Here is an 8013-nt window from a genome sequence, read left to right as displayed (position 1 = left end):
CTCGTACTGGGTACATCAGAATAGAAGGCCACTCTATTTTGACCTGATAAGAAGATGTGACATACCTGCCTGCTGTTGCCTTTCAGGTATGAAGTAGTCTAATGTATTAACTAAGCAGTTACCCTCACTTCCTCCTTCCTGTGCCAAACTACAGAATGTGGATTAGACTAATCCCCGTAAGTTTTCCCGGAAAGAAACATATTCCTAAAATCCATGGGAGAATGTGAACTGGCTTTTCCCCTCTTAATAACCTCAAATCCTCTCAGAAAATGAGAAGCAAGAGTGACTCTTCTACATTATGAATCTGGTATCACTGAAACAAATCTAATACATCCCATCAAAGATTTCTAGTAAAGTACCTCAGACAAGTGCTTTTGGCTTTGGAATTGGTGAAATAATACCAATTCTGCACAAATTCTTCCAAAAAATAGAAGCAGACAGAATACTTTCCAGCTAAGAACATCATTACTCTAATAACAAAATTGGATGAAGACATAAAAAAAGAAAGCTACAAAATAATATCTCTCATGAATATGGACAAAATGGTTCTCAAAAGTATTAGCAGATTTTATTCAACAATATATACAAATATCACATACATTATGACTAAGTGAGATTTTTTTCCAAGTGTGCAAAGCTTCCTCAATGTACAAAATCAGTCAATGTAATCTGCCACACATAAAATTGAAAATCATGTGACCTTATCGAACTGATGTGGAAAAAGGATATAATAAAGTCCAATGCCCACCTGTTATAACAACTATCAGAAAATTTAGACCAAAGAGGAATTTTCTCAACTAGATAAAGAATAACTACAAAAAATAGATAATGTCATACTTAATTATGAGAATCTGGATATGCCCCTCTAAGAATGAGAACAAGGCAATGTCCTATTACTACTATTTGATATCATCTTGGAAGTCTCATTAGAAGAATAAAACTAGTAGAAAAAGTAAAAGATGTATAGATGAAAAAAAAATGATCGTCTTGATTTACAGATGATATGACTATGTATGTATGTATAAAATCTGAAAAAATGAGGGCGTCTGGGTGGCTCAGTCAGGTAAGTGATCAACTTCAGCTCAGGCCATGATCTTGCAGTTCGTGAGCTTGAGCCTTGTGTTGGGCTCTGTGCTGATAGCTCAGAGCCTAGAGCCTGCTTTGGATTCTGTGTCTCCCTATCTCTCTCTCCCTCTCTCCCACTTGCGCTCTGTCTGTCTCTCTTTCTCTTAAAAATAAATAAACATTTTTTTTTTTAGTCTGAAAAAATATACCCAAAAAAGAAAAAGAAAAAGAAAGAAACCCTGGAACTAAAAAGTGACTGTAGCAAGGCCACAGGATATATATCCAATATACAAAAGCCAACTGATTTCTAGTAATTAATAATTAGAATTTGAAAATTTTAAAAAGTAGTAGCACTTATACGTTTCCAAGAAAAGAAATACTTAGACATAACTCTTAAAAACAAAAATTTTAAGTTTATTTATTCTGAGAGAGAGATAGCACAAATGGAGGAGGGACGGGGAGAGAGAGAGAGAGAGAGAGAGAGAGAATCCCAAGCAGGCTCTGTGCTGCTAGTGCAGAGTCTGAGGCGGGCCTCGAACTCATGAAACCACGAGATCATTACCAGAGCCAAAAACAAGAGTCAGACACTTAACCAACTGAGCTACCAAGGTGCCCTTGGCTACTTAGTCATAATTCTAACAAAATACACACATAATCTGTACATTAAAATCTAGAAAACACAGATAAAATAAATGAAAGAAGAGCTAAATAAATGGAGATATATATTATTTTTATAGGTTAAAATATTTGATATTGTGAAGATAACAATTCTTTCCAGCCTAAACTATGAATTCAAAGTAATACCAAATGAACTCCCAGATAGTTCTATTTTGTACATATTGGCCTACTAATTCTAAAACTTTATATGGAAGGGTAAAAGACCTCAAATAGCCAAATCAATACTGAATGTCACATACTATTGTACTTTAAGATTTATTGTAAACCTACAGTAGTCAAGATAGCATGGTAGAACAAAGAATAGACATAAATCAAGGAATAAATTAAGGCTCCAGAAAAAGATCCCACAAATACAGTCAACTGCTTTTTGACAAAGGCATAAAAGTAATTTAATGGAGAAAAGATAATCTCTTAAACTAACCAAAAAAAAAAACAAAAAAAAAACTAGCCACAGATCTTACACCTTACACAAAAATTAGCTCTTGATGGACCAAAGACTAAAAAGTAGAATACAGAGCTATAAAACTTCTAGAAGAAAATATAGGATAAAATCTAGGTCACCTTGGTTTTGGTGATGAATTTTTAGAGATGACACTAAAGCACCAGCTATGAAAGATATTTGATATGTTGAAAGTACTAGAGTTAAAAACTTCTCTCAAGGAAAATCACTGTTAGGAATAAAACAACAACCTAGAGACTTTGAAAAACATATTTATAAAAATCATACTTGAGAAAAAAATCTGCACCTCAAATATATAAAGAACTCTTAAAATTCAACAAGAGAACACCTAACCCACCCAAACATAGCAAAAGCATGAACAGACACTTTACCAAAGAAGATAACTGATCTTAATTAATCATATGAAAATATGCTAACTTCACTTGTCTTTAGAGAAATGCAAGTTCAAACAATAGTGAGATAGTGCTACACACCTATGATAATGGCTGAAGTTAAAAAAAACACAATACCAATTATTGGCAAGAATAAAGAGAAACAGGAAATCTCAACAATTGCTGGTTAGAATGAAACATGGTACTGCTATTTGGGAAGACAGTTTGCTAGTTTCTTACAAAACTCAGCAGAGTCATGTCATATGATCCGTCAGGTATTTACCTAACAAATTTGGAAATGTATGTCCTCACAAAACAAGCACATTATAGCAGCTTTATTCCTAAGTACCCCCAATTGGAAGGAACCAAATCCATTATCTTCATCAGATAAATGGATAAACAGAATGTGCTACAAAAACAAAACAAAACAAAACAAAAAACAATGGAATAATAGTATCCAGTGATTTAAAAGAATGAGCTTCCAATCTATGCAATGCAATGATGTGGATGTGTCTTAATGCATATTGCAAACAAAAAAATGAACTAATCTGAAATAGTTATATACCATATCATTCCAAGATGCAACATTCTAGATGATACGGTAAATGGATTAGTGGTTGTCAGGAGTTTGCGGCTGGAAAAGTGCTGATTAGGTGAAGCCCAAGGGACTTTAGTACTATGAACATTCCTTCTATTATATTTTAATGGTGGATACATGAACTCTGCATTTGTCAAAACTCGGAATGTTATGGCACAGAGTAACCTTAATGTATATTCGTTTTTAAAAACTCCCTTAGGAGGTCAGGAGACCCAGGATGGAATGTAAACAGTGACAAAGAAATCTATTGTGTATAAATGTGTGACACAGCCTCACTGATAGGTGGGACGAAAGGGTGCTGACCTTCATACTGTTGCAAATTAGAGGAGTCTGTAAGACTAAATAAGGGCAAGGCAAGCTGCGTGTAAATAGTGTACTGTCGTTGATAAAGTTGCCTCCTACAGATGAAAAGTGTGACACCATTACCATATGTACTGGTTGATCAACCAGATCTTGCTTTCTATTATCATTCTCCTATAAAATGAACTAGGGATACTTGAAAAGTTTGCTGACTCTAGATAACCCTGGAGCATGTTCTTTTTTTTTTTTTTTTTTTTTTTNCTCCTATAAAATGAACTAGGGATACTTGAAAAGTTTGCTGACTCTAGATAACCCTGGAGCATGTTCTTTTTTTTTTTTTTTTTTTTTTCCTGGAGCATGTTCTAAAGCCAGAAAGGAAGGAAGTCCTTGAAAAAGCCCACAGTGATGAGAACATATCAAAGAGACACAGAACGCAGCTGACAGAACTCCAGACGGGTAAAAATGGAACAATTTAAGCAACACAATTAATTAAGAGGTATTACATTGTAACCCAAAGTGTAAACTTAAATATCCGTGAGTCCATACAGATAAAAATTAATGTATAAGAAATATTTGGATAATAGATAAATTTTCTTTCAGAAAAATTGCAAGGAATTTATGGAGACACTCAAGGAGGTAAGAGCCTAACTCCCCACTCCCAAAGTGTGGATTGAGTATAGTGACCTTCTTTCAAAGAGCATGGTGTGGACATGGGAGGTGAGTAACTTTACCGTACAGAACTAACACACAGGACTTCAGGCAGGCGATCAGGGTTAACATCTACAGTAGTAGTATGTGGTAGTGATGACAGTATGCACCATAGATATGACTTCATGGCAATGACTGAGGCATGGTCACAGCCAAGAATAGTCTGAAGAAAAAGGGCACACAAATGTAATGTGGTGTCCTGACCCAGAAAAAGGATGTTAGGTAAAAATGGACTTAAGCTCATATAAAATGATCAATACTGATTAATCATGATAACTGTACATTACTAACATATTAATAGGAGAAACTGGGTATGGAATATATGGGAACTCTACCATCTCCACAGATTTGCTATAAATCGAGTATTTGAAAATAAAAATTTATTTTGGGGCACCTGGGTGACTCAGTCGGTTAAGCGTCAGACTTCGGCTCAGGTCATGAACTTACAGTAAGTGGGTTCAAGCCTCACATCAGGCTCTGTGCCCAGAACCTGGAGCCTGCTTTGGATTCTGTGTCTCCCTCTCTCTCTGCCCCTCCCCCACTCATGCTCTGTCTCTCAAAAATAAATAAACGTTAAAAAATAAAATGAAATAAAAATTTATTTTAAAAGATAGGCTTAGAATTAGATTATTTCAAGGCATCTGAGTGGCTCGTCTGTTCAGCGTTTTACTCTTAATTTCGGCTCAGGTCATGATCTCATGTTTCGTGAGTTCAAGCCCCTCATAGGGCTTTGCATTGACAGTGTGGAGCATACTTGGGATTCTATCTATCTCTCTCTTTGCTCCTCCCCTCCTCTCTAAATACATACATACATACATACAATTTTAAAATTATGTAAAGAAAAATAATTAGATTGTTTCTATTAAGCAATTCAAATTGATGACTTTTTATAAAATGTTTATTTCTGAGAGAGAAAAAGAGAGAGAGAGAATGTGAGCTGAGGAGGGGCAGAGAGAGAGGGAGACACAGAATCTGAAGTAGGCTCCAGGCTCTGAGCTGTCAGCACAGATCCCGACGCAGGGCTCAAACCCAGGAACTTTGGGATCATGACTGAGCGAAGTCAGACACTTAAATGACCAACTGAGCCACCCAGGTGTCCCCAAATCCATGACTTTAATTAGAACAAAGAAACACACAAAGCATAACAAAACCAAACAAAAGAAACACCAGGCAAAAGTTGCGGACAGTTTCCAGACTGCATGTAATCGTGCCTTTCCATCTCTGGTTTATTCTTATCTTAACCTCCATTTTGATCTTATTAACTTCCAAATCACGTTGCTTAATGAGCTAAGAACTGAAGCTTGTTTTCCTTCCAGCAGCCTTGTAAAGATGATGTTCACTTCCCCATGGATTCCTGGAATGTCTGCTTTCTATAGGTTCTTAAGGCAGAATGCCACAAGGAAGGACAGGAGAGCAGCAGTGAAGGCAGCCTGGTAAGTTTCACCTGCCTGGAGAATGGGGTGCATAGACTTTTTCTATAATCTTACAATTATAAAAATTATTACGTATATTGGAGGAAAACCTGGTGAAATCAGCACACTTTAAAATTTCCACTAATGATGTCAGCTATTTAACCATCCAGAGCATTCATTTGATTATAGATTTATTGACTATTGATTATTCACCCAATTGGGAGTCGGTGGTGGTTCAGCAGCTTTAGAGAATGTAGAGAAAATGTCCTCCTTTGGACATGGTTGAGTTCTGATTTCTCAGTTTCTCCGAGGAATTGGACAGAGGGAGAAATTTTGCAAAAGTCCAGACATGAAACAAACCACTTCTACAGGTGTTGGTTTATAAACACTTGTGTTTGAAGGCCCCTAGTTCATCTTCAAGTTGCAGAATCTCAGCATTGGATGGGATTTTATTCCATTCCCATTTTATTGTCATTGACAACAAACACAACTCCTAGATGTATTTCTCAAAAAAAAAAAAACCTATTGTTGTAGTACTGGTTTTCTTTTTTAAGAAATAAAATTATTCTTTATAGGAATTTACATCTTAAAGATTTCACATTCTTTTTCCTTTCTCCAGCTGCTCTCCAAGCTTCCCATGGGTAGAAGGGCAGCACACTTTACCTTAGCACAGGGACTAGAGCTCATCTGGTTGGTCAAGGGCTGACCTCAACCCACGTGCATAAACTGCGGCATTTCTGGAACAACCCACAGACAAGGGAAAGGAGATTCATTCATTCTTGCAAGAATATTCTGGACACACTCCGGGTCTGCTTCTCAGATTCCAGGTTCTTCTCTGAGGTGTAGGTTTGACTCGTATAACTGGTGTCCTCACCTCCCGTCAGAGAGCAGGTTACCTTTGAGAAGTCACAGTGTGCGGGGACCTTTATTTATGGGTTTAGAGTCTTATTATATTCCTTATTTGCCTGCTCCAGCATGTGGTCTCCTGGATAGAAATTTCCTTTGGTTATTTAATAGCCCCCCCCAACAGTGGAGAGATGTGATAAATCCTAAATTTTCAATCACATGTATATAGCATCTTGGCTATTGATATAACACCTGGCTATGATAGCTGATTAATTTACACTAACAACTCTCTTACATTTTGCTTGTTAATGTAACTTATACAGAAAGACAGTTGAGACAATAATTTATTATAACCTAGTGACAAGCCAAAACGCTAATGTATTCCAAGAGCAGTAGTTGAGAAAATGACTAAGGTTTCCAAAGATAGTTTGCAACAGAGTCCGCTATACTACAAGCTTTAGAAGGCAGCAGAAATGTTTTAATCTTATGCTGTCCAGCCTTTTATGTAGCACATGTTGAGCAAGCAGGTGTTGGATTGAACGGCTCACTAGGGTCATGCACATTTTTCCACTTTGATGCTATAAAACTACAAAACATCTTTGAGGCTGGCCTCATTTCAAAAAATAACAATTAGATGCAAAGAGAATAGGTGATCTGCAACAGGTGTGTTCAGACCAGGGGTCCAGACCTGCTGGATTCTGGGACACAGTGAGAGGCTAGTTTTTCAACAGCTTGACTATTGATCTAAACCAAGAGTCAGCAGTATTCTTCTAGGTATCATTTTGACCACTTTTTGTGATTTTGTTCTATTTGGCTTCAAAGCATAACCTTAATATATATGTGTGATAAGGTTCTGGGCTGGCATAATCTGGTGGCTAAATCTTTAGGAGCTCAGAAAAATCCAACATCATCTATGGAAGTGGAACTAATCTACACTTTTCAATCCTATCAATTATAATACTTCCTTTCTTTATGGGTTTTCTTTACCCAATTCATACAAATTTAGATTCTTCATGGAAGAAAACAAATAGGAAAGTCCCCCAATCATGTGGTATATGCAAGTTTGAAGTGAGAATGACATGGCATTGTCATTACTGACCTCTTTAAAAAGTTTCTGTTCTTCCGTTTCTTTGGTGAGATGGAAGGGGGGTGGGTCAGGGGGTCAGGGGAGGGCGTGTGGTACTTCCTACTTCCAATGGAATTGGTACAGAATATTCCAATAGCTATTAAAGTTTTTTCAAAGTAACAAAATCTTCTAATCCATCAGTTAAAGGGCTCTGCTGGATTTAAGGGTTGTTTCCAAAAGCTGTCATTAAAAAGTTGGTAGTAAAAGTTTCCACAAACATGTAACCTTGTAAATTTTCAAAATCATGGCATCCAGTTGCGGTTAGTTACCTGCAAAACTGAAGACCAATTACTCTCTAAATTTAACTCTATTCAGGTGGGACATTGTGCCTGTCTGATGAGAAAGAAATTTGACTGAGAACTGTCTGGGTCAGCACCAAAGCTTTCTTTCCCAGAACCATTAACCAACCAAAATCCAAAGTTTTATTTACAATGCCTGACACTTCACCC

Source organism: Hyaena hyaena, unplaced genomic scaffold (assembly GCF_003009895.1).
Source record: "Hyaena hyaena isolate Hyena2069 unplaced genomic scaffold, ASM300989v1 scaffold_526, whole genome shotgun sequence".
Lineage (NCBI taxonomy): Eukaryota > Metazoa > Chordata > Mammalia > Carnivora > Hyaenidae > Hyaena > Hyaena hyaena.
The sequence above is the reverse complement of the archived record's forward strand: the minus strand, read 5'-3'. Positions refer to the sequence as shown.